A 16,820-nucleotide genomic window follows, 5' to 3' on the forward strand; every position below is an offset into this window, starting at 1 on the left:
TTTTCGTCTCACTAAGTCGTTTCCTCTCACTTACTTCCCTCAACCTCTATTTGTTGGACACTTACATATTCATCTCATTAATATTGCTATTCCAGTGGTCAATGTTCTTTTGAACTCTCTGTCTGCAACTCTCATTACGGTGGGTGCGTAGCACCCGCATGGCAGCACACACTCCTTCTCTGTCTAACTCACTGATGCAAGAGTTTCCCAGTAACGTCTGTCATTCATGTATGCAACAGGTCAACCCTGGAACTGTCTTCCGCAGGCTGTATTTCCCTGTGCATGTGACCAACAATCCTTTTAAATGCAATGTGTCCAGATATCTTAAAATTAGTAAATTTTGAATCGGCCTTTCATTTCTTGTTTTTCATAGAATGGACGACTTTGGTGGCTTTTAGCCCTTGGTTCTTTCTTTCTCGCATAATAGTTTAATGTGCTTTCCGTACGAGTGTTTTTTTACGAAGGCAATATAAATCTCAGGTTTCCCTATGTGGCTTCAATTTTTTCCTGCACTTCTGTGGTTTATATGAATGCGAGACCACCTCGTTTATATCACAGGGTCTGTCTTACATGTGTTTGTCGTGTGTATCTTTGTAATTCTTTCTCTCCTCTTTCTCACACTCAACAAATGTCTGTCCGCGTCCCAAACCGACATCCCCGCTTCCTGATAAAACCACAACAATGGCCACGATAACTCTTTCTTCCTCCTCCGTCCACCTTATCTCTCTCCCTCCTGCTCTTCCCCCAATCCATCCTCTTTTTCCTTCTTATGGGTCTGATCGGCCAGACAGACTGGAGCTGATCAACTACGACAACAACAATATATAGGCGCATATATATATATATATAGAGAGAGAGAGAGAGAGAGAGAGAGAGAGAGAGAGAGAGATGTATATATATTATATATTATATATATATATTATATATATATATATATATATATATATATATATATATATATATATATATATATATATATATATATATATATATATATATATATATATATATTAGAGAGAGAGAGAGAGAGAGAGAGACATTGATATATATATATATATATATATATATATATATATATATGAATTGCGACACACGGAGAGAAATATTTCTGCCCTTTTGCTGAATGAATTGTGCATTAATATATCAAATGAGTTCACAATTGTACCATAAAATTGGGGGCTTGATTGGACCATTGCAATAAGTATGTAGTCAGTTTGGTTAATCGTGTTTAATGATCGATCCAAAATTTCGTAATTCGAATTTGATCATAGTGTCATCGTGCTGGATGACGCGGGCTGAATAAGAATTAAGAAATGTGCCTAACAAACCCAACCTGTAACTCAGTCCACAGAAGAAACTGAGATGCATTGCTGTGGAGCTGACCAGCCTGTAATGTAGTTTGAGTTAAATAATGTCTGGCCTCTAGAGCGTCGTAGATTCACTCACTCCCCCAGGAAATACACAGTACATCAGCCAGCGTTCACACACATCTGGCTTTCTTAAGCACCTCTTGCTGATATGCAGATGCTAAGCTACTTCATAATGTCTGCTATTATTATCCTTATTTTACCTCGGTGACAGTTTCACCAAATGATGTGTGAAATGATTTTGTTAGGTACCTCTGATAACTGTATTTCGGAATTAATCGAGTTATAAATGCCGATATTCAAAAGCGATCAAGATAAATGATTATGTATAAGCATTGCAAGGGATAACTAGATTCTTTTGATCTTCTGTTTTATATATTTCCACAACCTTCACAAATACAGGAGTTCCCAAGAAATCATTGAACACTCGGATTCACCCCATTTACGTGATGATTTTCCAGTCTGTTGTCAGTGGTATTCTGGTGATTCCATTCTGGAATAACAACCCCATTGGTTCTATTCCTTCCATCTGCTGTTAAAACTCTCCTCTTTCATCCATCGACTCTTATTAATTCCTATTATCCACGATAGTATTTTATGCCTGCTGTTCCTCATCCATTATGTCACACACACTTACATAAATGCAGCTCACACTAGATGACGCAGGGAAATAGTCAAACGATTGTAATACGTTTTCCTATTTCCAGACGTCCCGACGCAGTTGCTCCGACGGGACTATACAGTTTGGTGCGTACCTGTCAACACCTGGACGTCACTAAGGTTAGTCTGAAGTATATCTCGATTGCTGTCTGACCAGATAAGCACTAACTTTCCAGAGTCGGATAAATTAGGTCGAGTTTAAACCTTTGTATAATGTAGTTCCAACCTGAAATGTCTAACGTGAAAGGTTGAAAAACATATTAATTAGCAGTCTGTCCTTTGTACGTCTCTCAACTGCAAATCTTATGTAAATATGGCAAGTTAATTACGCATTGGATACTCAAGTAATCAAAACAGCAAGTTAATCGCACCACAGGCGTACTACAAATATTCAATGAGGAGACGAGCATGAAACAACCGTGAGAATACATGAGTGGTTTACGGGCTTAAAAGATTGATTCTTAGGTGAATGTTGCACCGAGTAATAGTAGATTTAGTCCTTACTGGTATGGCAAGATGGTGAAATTCTTGTTAATTAGTCCACTATCATCCTAGACGAGATTACCCAAAGCAACAGATACCGTACTGGTGGGATTTTTGCCATTTTCGATAATTATTTTAACCAATATCTCCTACTCTGAACTTCTGAGTGACAGTAATTCCTGGCGACTCCCCGCTTATTGCTTCATATCTGGCCAATAGGTTGCCGGGAGAGGACGTAATAATTAAAATCAGAGTTATCCTGTCGCCACAAGAGTCAATAGGAAGTGAAACAGGATGGGACTTGAAGCAGGAGAAGGATATGGAAAGTGATGGAACTCGGTTGTAAAGGCATGATGGCTGTTAGTGTTGGGAGGTGATACAGTGTAGTCTGTGATGAGTTAGTGAAGTTAGTGTAGTCCTAGGAGAAGTGGAGCGCAATGTTTGATAAATAATGATAGCAGAGAAGTGTGAATTATAGGAATGATGAATGGTAAACTGTTGACTGTTACAATATGTGGAATGTGGACAATTGGGAAGACTGATTTGGAAGAGGGGTGAAGGCGTTGGGGTGTGGTTTCTTCTCTGCATTCTCTCTCTCTCTCTCTCTGTATATATATATATATATATATATATATATATATATATATATATATATATATACAAAATTTTCATGACAGTAACATAAGTGCCGTAACTACCATTACTCTAACAAATAAGAAATTAACACATAAAAGAATAAATTTATTAGTGACGTATTGATATACCAGTGTATGTTTCAGTACTTTATTCCATTCATCCTTGAGAAAGTCATTACTTTTGTTTTTTCATTTGTCTTCCTCCCTCGCCACTCATCCCTTCACATTTCTTTCCTACCCCACACGCTCTTACCAACTTCTTTGTCTCCCTCTCCCTTTCCCTCTCCTCAGAGTTCTGCCTCAGACCCTCTCACACCTCACCTTCAACGCCGCACTTTGACGCTGACACTTCAACTGACCCTCACTTGGTCATCTTGCTATTCATACACCGCCATCATTATCGCTCCACTCCCCTTCTCCCGCTCTCCTCTGCATTAGAGTATCATTTACATTTTCCCGTCTTCCTATTTCTCAGTAAGTCTGTTTTCTTGTATCCTTCTTTCAAACCCTGCACAAATAAAGGGCATAAACCTTTAATATCCAAACTGCCCTCTTACGGTTTCTATCCTTCTATCTGTGCCTTCATCTCTAGCTTCCTTTCTGGTCGTTCTATAGCTGCTGTTGTAGACGGCCACCTTTCTACTGCTAGATCTGTTAACAGTGGTGTTCCTCAGGGCTCTCTCCTATCACCAACTCTCTTCCTTTTATTCATCAGTGACCTTCTATGCTGTACATCTAACCTTATCCACTCATACCTTCCTATCCGCTTCCCGCAGCGTCCATCTCACAAGTTACTTCAACAAATAAGGGATGAGACTAAGACACATCTAATGTCTGACTTGGCTCGTATCTCTGGCTGGGGTAATAAAAGTAGTCTTGTTGTTTTTAATGCTTCAAAAACTCAGTTCTTACACCTACCAACCCGACAAATTCTTCCACAAGAGTACCCGCTAATGTTTAATAATTTCCACCTCACTCCTGCATCATCTTTAAACATACTTGGGGTTTCATTTTCTTGGGATTAACCTTGGAAAGATCATATTACATCTCTTGAGAAATTTGTATCCAAGAGATTAGGTGTGCTAAGTCGACTCTGTACCTTCTTCACTCCTGCACAGTTGTTGACTTTATACACCGGTTTTATTCGCCCCTGTATAGAGTACAACTCTCATGTGTGGGAAGGCTCCCCACATACAGCTCTTCTCAACAAGGTGGAGTCAAAGACTTTTCGTCTCATTAACTATCCTTCTCTTACTGGCTCCCTTCAACCTCTCTCTCTTCGCCACACTGTTGCATCATTACCGGTATCACTTTTCTATCGCTGCTTCGACGGTCACTGCAACTATGAACTGTCTGCTTGCATCCCTACACCAATACGAAGGGCACGTAGCACTCGTCTAGCAACAAACTCTCATTCCGTTTCTGTCCAACTCACTAATGCAAGAGTTAACCGTTACTCCCAGTCCTTCACGTATGCAACAGGTCAACTCTGGAACTATCTCCCTCTGTCTGTATTTCCTACTCCTATGATCTCCAGTCTTTCAAACACAGTGTGTCCATCTCAAAATGAACGGATCTTGATATTGGCTGTCTGTTTTTTTTTTGTTTTTTTTTTCTAGGAGGGAACGGTTTGCTGGCTCCTGGCCTTTGGTTCCTTCTTCCTTGCACAGAAAAAATATATTGCATAAAAAAAAAAAAAAAAAAAAGGCTTGCCATCAAACTGTCGCTTTCGTTTTATTAGATGTCTGCAAATTTTAACTGAAATTCCAACAACCCAGTCCTGTAAACTTTTGCAGCGCAAGGTCGCGAGCATTGTCCCAAGCAGTAAAATATTTCCCGACCAGGATATTCCACGACACAAGGAAAAATCATATACCCAGTATACGTAGTGGTGATGGTGGCAGCGAAGAGCAGGGAGTGTGGGTGAACCTTGGAGTGGCACAGCATTTTACCACATTCACCTTCCACGGTTCTAAGGTGCAGGCACACGGCTGCAGTCTGTCGTGGGGTGGGGGGGAGAGGTTTTATATATATATATATATATATATATATATATATATATATATATATATATATATATATATATATATATATATATATATATATATATATATATATATATATATATATATATATATATATATATATATATATATATATATATGTATGTATATATATATATATATATATATATATATATATGTATGTATATATATATATATATATATATATATATATATATATATATATATATATATATATATATATATATGTACACATCAAGAGAGAGAGAGAGAGAGATCAGTGGATAGGTGACAATGTATGAGGGATTAAGAGGAAATGAGACAAAGGAGAGGAAGAGAGCAGGGATCAGGAAGCAATGACGGGACAAATAAAAGAAGGAAAGTACGGGGAAGAATAAAGCAGGAGAGAAAACAGGGAAGCAGAAGAAAAACATATGATGTGGAACGAGAAGGTGATAGAGGGAGAGAGTGAAGCATAAGATAAAACTGAGGGGTAAGGAGGGATGAAGTGAAGAATGTGAGCTGAGAGGCGAGGGATAAGACATGAACAAGAAGGGAGAGGAATGAGGAGGAGAAAAGGAGAGCCTCGCTGCAGGGGTAAGGGGTGGGTTGAAGTAAGAAGAGAGGAGAGGAAGTAGAGAGACTGACTTGAGGGAGATGGAACAAAGGAATGGAAGTAACAAGCCCGTTTTGTGCTGGTGTAGTGCTCTCACCCTGGAGTGCTGGCGTGGCTGTGACTGGGACGCTCACGCAGGGCAGGCTACAGTGCTTGAGAGTCGGTATAAAAAGAAACTCCTCATAAAGAAGTAAAAAGTGGCTTTCTCCTGTGCGTTGCATATGAAATTAGCGTGGTTTTCAGCGTGAAGCTTAAAATTACGCATGAGCTGGAATAATTCTGAAGTTTAACCAGTGACCGTATCCTTTTGTCAGAGAATTGAGTATCCTGGTGTAAGTTGCTGTAGTAATTCAAGACAAGTTTAGTTTAATTGGCCTTTCAGTGCTCACCTGATTATAACTGCATCAACTGGTACACTGCAGTTCATCTCAGGACTACAGTAGTGATGAGGTAGCCAGGGTACGATGCCCGACATGGACAATATGATTTTTCCACCTTACTGTTGCAATACAGTGGCGTCAACTGTAGCCTAGAAATGAACATGGGAGTCCAGATATGGTCAGATTGATGCCTCCACTACTGCATTACGGGTAAAACACTCATTCGTTGTCACTTTAAACCACCAATCGAAGAGGTTTAGTTCCCTTTTGATGAAGATAAAGCTTGGCAGAGCTGGCCGCACGAGTTGCCTTATCTCTCATTTTCTGTTTCAGTGTAGGTAGCTTCGAAGTTTATTTGACTTGCACTGACTATCCACTATGTTTTATCTCTCTGCTTTTACTACATTTTCTTTTGATGTCATCATGGGTATGCTGTGCAATATGTCTTTCATGACCCATCATATATCTTTCTTTTGACGACGTTTTTTATTGAATTTGTATTAGCTCGCAAAAGGAAATATGCAAATCAGTTTACCATGACGACAGAATTATGTCACATAGGATAAAATGTTTTGTATTCAGATTCATGATTGCCTTAAATTTAAGTGGCACGAAGACAAAATAGAATGTTGAAAGAAACTTTGATTTATGTCGAACACTAGTGGAGGATGACTGCACGAGGAGACTCATAAATGTGAGGAACTAACGAAGAGCCAAGAGGATAGAAGAGATAAATGAAAACGGAGACGTAAGGAAGGATGAAAAAAAAAATACTGAAAATTTTGCGGAAAAAAATTGTATTAAAGCAAAATATCCCAGCACAATTCGCCCCCCAGAACAGCTTGACTCTGACACCTCGAATTCTGCAGTAACAGTCCTGACCCACACGATGATTAAAATCTGCTTGGATTTATGGTGAAAGGTGGTTACACAACCTTTCTTCCTCAGAGCTGAAATCTGTAACGGTTATAATCTTTCATAATACTTGTGGAAATTACAGATATACCCTGTACAGTAATTCAGTTTTAGCTGGATAACTAACAACTATCACTTCGGTTTTCTCATAGTGGCTTTAGCCTAAACACAACAGAAATGTTCTTTATACGGTTTCTTCTGATAATGACAGTCAAGAGTTCCTGTGATTCATAGAGTATCTTTAACTGATTAATGCTTACTTCTACTCATGTTAGCATATCTTGAATAATCGTTTGTTTATTATCAAACTTTCTGCTGTGTCATCTTAGAACTATGACACAGTAATAAATACTGATATTCGAACTTGTACCTCCTAAATAATTGGCTGTATATTGCTTATGTATTTTCTCTAACCTTTAGAATTATGAATCACTTTTACTTTTCTTTCTCTTCTTATAACTTTTGAATAGTGCCGCCTGTACATTATGATTAGACTTCGTGGAAGGTTATTTTTCTTTTTTCATTTCTAGACATCGCATCTTTCACACACTGATGCAGTACCGAAATGAAATGTCCCTTGGAATGCATAAATATTGCAGTGCATCAACATATCTCTTAGACAGTCTTACCAAGACATTTGACGGTCATTTCAAGAAGTGATAAACATTTTCATGAATTTAATTCCAGTTTTCATTTATTTACACTGCTGCAAACGAAACCTCAGATTCCGCGAATCCATCATCACTAGGATGTCGTAAAATTGCATCGTCATTGACGTAAAATTATGACAGTCGCAGCTGATGAAAGGAAAAACTGGCTTTTTGTAGCGTAAGTGTAGGTTATGATAAAGGACTCCGTAATGACCACCAGTGGCGAACAAATCAAGTTTTGATTACTCGTAATGACCATTCAGTCTGGTTCGGTGTTGCGTTACTTTCCGAATACAATGAGAGCAAAGCCTTCTTTTTATGTAATCGATTAATAAAGTCTTTACACACACACACACACACACACACACACACACACACACACACACACACACACACACACACACACACACACACACACACACACACACACACACACACACACACACACACACACACACACACACACACACACACACACACAAAGGTTCTAGGGGTAAAAACGTATATGAGTGTCACGAGGGCGGTGGCTGGTCACGGAGTCCATCCTTAAATCTCACGTCACCATTATTGCACATGATGTGGTTTTTCTTCTTGCATGCTGCTGAATTACACTATTCTCCGAGTGTACATCGACCCTCAGCAAGAATTTTCTTTCTTTAAACCGTATTTGTTTGAAAAGGATTATTTAAAGTTAAAAAATTATGTAGACTGATGGACAAATGAGGATGTGAAGTAAGGTTGTGGTATCGATGCGGATGTGACTGAAAGCGTTAGGAGAAATAATCTTATGATGGTTTGGTCATGTGGAGAGGGTGGAGAGTGAGAGGTTGACTAAAAGAAATAATGTGACTAAGATGGAGGCAAAAGGGGAAGTGGAAAAGGAAGATGACATGCAGGGATTGGGTGAAGGGATACAGTATGAGAGTCGATGGTGTAAGTAGGACAGAGGGCAGTCAAATGACAGAGAACAGAGTGACATGGAGTCTATTTGTTTGAGGCCACCCATTACGGGATTAAGGCGTCTGGCTAAAAATGGACAAATAGATTCTTCCCATGTGCGCCTTTATGTATGCAACACAAATTCATTACGTGGAAACGATACCTTTGGGCTTATAATTTCCAACTGCACAATGTATACCGGCAATCAGAGCCTTAACTTATATAATTATATAATAAAGGACAAGAAATCTGAACAAAATGAAATTATATATGGCTAATTCTAAACATTTTGAGTTTCAAACTAAATGACAGCAAAATAGTTCTTTCGCTTGCTTATATACAGTTTAATATTGAATTTCCGTCTGTTCAGAATGTACATTTATTTTTATACCCGCGCGAGAGTATGTATTATGTTTTAGTCGACGTGTGTGTGTGTGTGTGTGTGACAGAGAGAGAGAGAGAGAGAGAGAGGGAGAGAGAGAGAGAAAGGTACCCAGTGAGGAACCGCATTGTTCTTGAGAAAACAGGCACAAAGGTCTGTTTCACAAGGGCAGGTCAAACACCATCTTATCAAAATCATCTTAAACAGCCTTTGTGGAATTTAGACCAAATATGGAGGAATGGTTCAAGCTAATATCATTACGAAGTGAGTCAATTTTGAGAACAATTAGTCAAAAACAGGTTCACAGGTCAACGTCAGATATATCCCGTGTGAGTAATGATTAATAAAATAACTCATAAAGTTTTCATCACATTTTAGCCAAACTTGGTTGAAAGGCTGAAGGTCAGTGAGTAGTAAACCAATTGTTATTAGAACAGAAAGTCAAAGTTACAGGGCAAGAGCAACTTGTAAACAGTTTATATTCGAAGTAGACCAAAATTTGTGGATGGAGTGAAGGTATAGCATGAATAAATAATCCAATTTTGAGAACAGTGATGATCACAGGGAAAGGTGAAAGGGCACGGTCACAGGACAATGTAAAATTTCTATCAGCGTTTCTGTGTGATCATAATAACTAAAACACTTTTGATCTTATTTGAATCTAACTTAGTGGAAGGGTTGAGGGTCAGCCAAGGGGTTAACCTATATTTTCGAGAACAATATGCAAACGTCACAGTTTCGATCTGATTCCGAATAAACTTTGTGGGGACGTTCAGGGTAGAGCAAAGATGAATGAATTCTATTTTCAGAACAATCGGCGAAGGTAAGGATCACAGGGCAAAGCTAAATGGTGTGGTGGGCCCGCGGGTGTTGCTCTGTTTCAGGTCTCTATTCGCTTCTTTCTTCTTTTGCTTGGTCCGAGGAGAATATGAGCGATGTGAAGGAAGATTCCCCTCCCTCCCTTATTTTTGAAGGTGAGACGGAAGTTGAAGTCCATGGAACAGACAAACAAGTTGTGGTTTGAGTATGATGGCGAAGTGTTGATATTGGATGCAGAAATAAAAGGAGACTGGAGAGAGAGAGAGAGAGAGAGAGAGAGAGAGAGAGAGAAGGGGGAGGGTAGGCATGAACAAAAAAGTGAAAGATGTCAAGGGAGGGAGGAAAGAAGAGGGGATTAAAAAAAAAGAAAAAAAAAAGAAAATGCAGGCTGAAATTAATGTCGTGGTAGGACGCAGGGCTCAGGGAAAACATAAAAGCGAAAACCTTACATACTTCTTCCACGTTCTGTCCTTTATCATCATCTCTTCCCCTCTCCGCTCTGCTCGTCTCCCCTCTCCTCGTCTCTTCCCCTCTCCTCTCTCCTCATCTCATCCCTCTCTCCTCCCTCCTCGTCTTATCCCACTCTCCTCTCCTCGTCTCTTCCCCTCTCCTCTCTCTTCGTCTCATCCCCCTCTCCTTTCTCCTTGTCTCTTCCCTTCTCGTCCCTTCTCGTTCGGTCTCCTTCGTGTTTCTTCCTTAAATTAATTGACGGAATCCAGAATGTATTTACCTCGATCGGCACGTGATTGAATTGAAATAGGAGGACGAATGTGTGTCTGTGTACGTGCGGGTGTGCGTGCATGCGTGAAAAAGTGAGTGCGCCCGTGTGTGTGTGTGTGTGTGTGTGTGTGTGTGTGTGTGTGTGTGTGTGTGTGTGTGAGTAGGTTTCTTAATGTCCTAACGGGTGCCTTAACGTAAAAAAAAAAAAAATGGTGTATAGTCGAACAAGAGATCGTTAATATACAAAAGAACAAATTCATTCAGACAGCGTTACATTTTAAGAACATTATTCCATTCGCTCTTTACTGGTCGGCTCGCATCTCGCACTTTACGCACCTCGTTAAGCATTCGTGCAATTTTTAACCGCGCGCAGTCGTATCTCGTGAGTGAAATCCTGACCCGCTAAAACTTAGGGGGTGTTTTACTAGCACCTGAAAGCAAGCGAGGCGTGAAGTGGCAGCTGCTGGTAAGTAATGGGGCAAATCTTTCTCTGGCCTCGAAATACAATGCGTGGTTAATCGTGAAAGTTTCTAAGAGATGCCCAGACATGTTGCGTGTGTGTGTGTGTGTGTGTGTGTGTGTGTGTGTGTGTGTGTGTGTGTGTGTGTGTGTGTCTGTGTGTGTGCGCCTGAAGTCAGTGTGTAAGGTACTGAAGGGATGGTGTGGGTGGACGATAATGGTGATGGTGATGGTGGCGGTGTTTGTGGTGGTGGTGGTGGTGGTGGTGAAAACTGATGGCTTGCAATTAGGCGGGTGGCTGCGGGGAGTGAGGCGGGAAGGAGGTGGGAGGGAAGATATATGAGGCCGCCCTGTTACCACACACAAAATTAAGGAGACTCTGACCTCCAAAGATTATCGCCTGAGTTTTAAGAGGAGGAGGACAAAGAAAAGACGTAGTGAAAGAAGAGAGGAAATGAAAGAAGAAAATGGAAAAAACAAAAACTTACCAAGAGAAAAAGAATGGAGTGATAGAAAAGAGAGAAAGTAAAGAGAAAGAAAACTGGGGTAAGGGAAACATGATCAAGACAATGAAAGGAATAAAACGAGGGAAAAAATACGAATTGAAATGAAGAAGCGAGACAAACCTAACTGAGAATACCAATACCAGAATAACAGTATGGAAAAGAAGGAACAAATAAAACATCTAGTTACTGCAGCGATAAAGTGGTTGTGAGGATGAATGAAACAGGTGATATAGGAAGAAGTCAGCATACCTTGAGGAGCACGTGTTTGTGCCTTTTCCATGATGTTAGGTTAGAGGAGGAGGAAGAGCCATCGTAAAACATATAACTTTTTACTCAATATTCACATTTATTAATAATGTATCAAACGTCTTAGGGCATCTTCTTGATTCTTGCTTCTGTAACATTCAACAAGGGTAGGAAATTTGTACCAAAGTCACCGAAATATTTACATATTATATATTGCCGAGGAAGATTATGAAACGAGTGGAGATATATTTGGTCGCAATAACGAAGTTGGATGCACAGAAGGATGTTGGAGAGAGACTTGGAGATGAAGAGCCTAGAGCTAATATTAGGCTAAAATTGCTTTAAGTGATGAAAGTGGGAATATTTTAGGAAGATGAAAGAACAAGCGCTGAAAGAGAAGTGAGGCAAATTGTGTTGTTGGCGCAATGGGGTTGTAAATAGAAATCTGGACTTTGAAGGAAAACTAAAAAATGTTGATAAAAAGGAGATCAAGGAGAGGTTTAGCGATCCCGAGATCACAGCTTTTCATGTGAAGTCAACATGTAACTTGACTTTGACCTGTGTAAATTCAGTTATGGTGCAAGAAGGATATGATACATGAATCGAAATAAACACTTTGAAGCCCTGAGAGAGAGAGAGAGAGAGAGAGAGAGAGATTCTAAACCTCTGACAGTGTCGTGGATATATATATATATATATATATATATACACACTTGGCCTTCAGTTCCTTCTTTGTTAACTTAAGTGTACAACTGTTTGTTATAAAATCTATCATTCATTCTCGACCCAGTATTCCATTTGGCTCTTCATATACTTAAACATTTGTTACTCTGTGATGAATTCTTCCGTACACCTGAAAAGGAATTTCAGAAATTGCCTACTGACGATGGAAGTTACACTGAGCTGGATTATAATGCACACTTAGAGCGTTTGTAACAAATTATTATTATTATTATGAAACAAACAGCAGTGAAAGATGATGTGGTAATATAAAAATTATATAGTATGAAACATACTAGCTTAAGTAAAACCAAGAAAGTGCGCATTATGAGCGCGTGACGTGCGAGCGAGCGGCGTGTTATCACAATTTCCAGTTGATATATATATTTCTTAACGATGGCAGCTGAACAATGAGAAATGCACTGGAGCCGAACACGCCCTTGGAAAACTCTAGATTCCAAATGGTTCCTACTTTTTATGTGCGAGTTTTTAGCTGATAACAAGATTTACTGAGTGAATGTATCACGTGCAGACAACTTCACATAGGGGTAAAGTTATTCACTTCTGCTTAGCGTGACGGTCGGGTCGGGCTGGGCCGGGTCAGGCCAGACCATTCATTTCCAAACTTAACTGAGAGTAAACATTGCTCGCTCGCTCATGATCACCGTGTCCCTAGAACCGCAGTGCACAAAGAAAATTGTCTGTTTAATGACTTTTCAGGATGATAATAGAAATATTACAATTAGCTGCTAGATAGAGATGGAGAACTTTGCCGATAAATTCTGGGTAGAAGCATTTAAAAACTTCAGAATGTTGGTAACTGACTACAGAGAGAATATACTGGAAAGCAGGTGATTTCTTGGAGATGTGAAAATATAGGATACCTGAATAGCATTAAATATGTGAAACATGTAGAAATATCAAATCATTACCTCTTCCCATGCGTAAATCACACTACACATTAACGTTAAAACCTTAATTTAATAACTAATCTTTTATCAAAGCAAAAAATAACGCTATTATTTTTTAATCATTGATCGATAAATTTAGCTGTTAAAGTCCCATGTGGCAACTGTTGTGTAGAGTTGTAAATGAACCATCAGCCAAGGACTTCAGGTGAAGACGGGCTGGAATCAGTCCTTTAGGTCTTTTAGCAAATAGCTGCAGTTCAGGCAGCTTGCATGCCCTACGATGTTAATTCTAGCTTCCTTTCCCAGTTAGAAAGCTAGGACGTCTCATAGACTGATTCTCGTTTCAGAGAAGCCAACTCCTTATTAAGCTGGTGTTGCTTCAGTAACTCCAACCCATAATTCATTACTTCAGATAAATAAAGCAAGCATAGTTCATTTTATCGACATTAGATTTACCAAAAGGTAAAGCCAATTTCCCTTAGGCGTCCTTATGCGACCTGTCAACCCTTGAGGATTCAAGACTTCTTACGGATACAGGCCAAAGCGAAGCTGTTTTTAGAGGACATATGCGTGAAGTTAAGTTAGTAAAATATATATTATAGTTTTTACCCTACTTCTTGTGGTAGGTGGTAGCAACTATCATCCACTCACTTGATGTACAGTATTACTTCCCTATTTCCTCCTTCACCTTATCATTCTTTTTTCTGTATGCTCTCCTCTCTTCCCATTTGTCCCATCCTTCATCCCACTTTATTTTCTCTTCTGTCCGCTTAGGTGACTCTGAACTGAGTAACAACCCAAACTGTGTCGTGTAACATTGGAAACCTGACTCGTACCGTGCTGGGTGGTCACCATATAACCAAATAACTGAGTGATGTGGAGCCTGCTGTGGTCATCATATAACCAAATAACTGGGTGATGTGAAGCCTGCTATGGTCACCATGTAATCAAATAACGGGGTGATGTGGAGTCTGCTATGGTGCCCCTGTTAACTGGTGGACAGACGCCAATGCGGCATCCTTCTAGGAACCAAACCTCCACTCTTCTCTCCGCGCCTTGCTGTGATGAGGCGCTGTCTACCGCATGGGAAGTTTGGTTTATTGCATGGGACGGCCCTGGAGGGGCGGTTACTTGCCTACGGTTGATGGGCCTGCTTGGCCAGACAGACTAGGGTTACTCAACAGCAACATCCCTACCTATTAAAAGTTCATACACCTGTGTACAGTGAATTTATAAACCAGTCCCGTAATTAAGATATAATGTGCCTTTAATTTTTTTTTTTTTTTTTATGTGCGATTTTGTTTGGGTTCTTGCACTTTTTAAAGCTTTTCATATCAAGCGTGAAATATATCTGAGTTATAATTCCTATAAAATAATAATTATGGTGGCGTTTACTTCTATTACGTAGCCTTTAAATATAGGGGTTATAATTCCTAAACCTCCTTGCACATTCTCTTCCATCTCAATCTTTCCCTCATCTCCTGCTACGCGCCCCCTCCATATCGTGAGAATGTAATTACAGACAAGATGGTGGTAATGAGATACCTCCTCTCCTCGCCCTTCTTCCATTACCGTGCACGAGGCACAGCCTAATAAGACTCGTCACCATGTCACCTGAGATCTGATAATGAGGTTACTTTTACCTCCCCTTCTTTACTCCAGAAAAAACATATTTACCTACCACTTGTTATATCTGATTACTGGGGAAGTTTATTTATGTTCTTTCGGTTCTTTATTACTTGGTGGGAATCATCAGACACTCGGTGTAGGGAAAGCGCAGACGCGTCCATAAGTTTTGACATATGTAATCATTCGTAACTCCCAGACACGGATGCATTAAATTTTTCTAAAGCACTACCCTTCAATCCTCATCCTTCTCTAAACATCATACATTCCCTTAAAGCAGGCAAAACATAACGCTGGCACGATAACACACAATCGACATAAATTAGTTTCTTCATATGCTTATTATTATTCTTTCTCCTTCTCTCTTAGACCCCTCTACCTCTTTAGTGGCAAAATCGATCACTTTTTTTTTTCCACAGAGAGGTTTTATTATCCACTGTGTAGGAAACACGGTAATTATTGCCTGAAAGGGCTCAGAAAGGTCAGAAATAGGTCAACTTTTACACCTGTGATCCGATTAAAACAGAACTTAGTAGAAGAGTAAGGGATGATACAAGTTTTGAGATTTTTAAACGGTTGGTCAAAATTTAAATCGCAGAACAGTAACAAACATTCGGCCCTTTAACTCAGATGGCTGTAATTCAGTCTTGATTAAACCGGATGGAACGATTTAGATTTTAACATAGATTCAGTTTTTAAATTTTGAAAATATGACAATGGTCAGGGTCACGGGGCAAGGTCAGCTTAAACATTCTTTTATCCAATTTGAACCAAACTTAGAGAGATGTTCGTTGTCACGCAAGAATGAGGTGTTTCAAATTTGAGAATAATCAGTCAAAGGTCAAGGTGACAGAGCTTGGTCAAATGTTCGATCATAACCCGATCGCAAGGCGTAGGTGTAGCCCTGCTAGTGCCCCTTCTCGTTATTGTTCTCCATAAGCTCAAAAGAGACTTTTCGAACGCGAGGGAGTTAGTTACAGCCTTCATTAATCCCATCGTTAGCACCACGCTCTCAGTTTGAAAACTTGCAAAAACCTTTGGAGCTCTTTTACTTAGTGGCCTTAAGAAATCAGCAGAACAAGTATTAAAAATAAAATATATAAAGATGTAGGGATGTCAGTGCTCCAGAAACCTTCGGAACAAGGTCGTGGCTGTTAGATGGCATGTGGTCCTGTCCCTACATTTTTTTTTACTCCAGTATGCCCCATAATGGTGTTGCATAAGTGCACCAAAAAGTGTCAGGATAATGATATGAGTATTAACCAACCATGCAGTACACAGAAATATATCATAAAAACGTTAAGATGCGAATACATGTCCTTGTACTCCCTCCACCGTGAGCCAGTGCTTTGGGGGGCAATGCCATCCCTACATGTTCATACATTTTATTAATTTTTTTCTTTTAATACTTATAATAATCTGCGGGAGCTTATCATGCAATAAGAAATCTGTAGCCTGTTGACTGTTTTCCTTGTTAACCTGAGAGGTTAGGTACTGTGAAGGCTGTATTTATTCCATTAGATTATTAGAAAAAAAAAAAAACAATATATTAAAGGATAGCAACTGAAAATACAGATCAGTGAAATTAAGAGGTGTATATAGGTTATTACACACACACACACACACACACACACACACACACACACACACACAGCCTTGCCCTTAGATCGGACTATATGAGCTCTCAGCTCCCTTCCGGGAGGGTAAAAAGCTGACGATCACGACCATCAAGTGATCCTGACCGACCCGGTGAATTACACAC

This window comes from Coenobita brevimanus, chromosome 51, assembly GCF_032717465.1.
Source record: "Coenobita brevimanus isolate Jiangsu-jjx chromosome 51, ASM3271746v2, whole genome shotgun sequence".
Classification (NCBI taxonomy): Eukaryota; Metazoa; Arthropoda; class Malacostraca; order Decapoda; family Coenobitidae; genus Coenobita; species Coenobita brevimanus.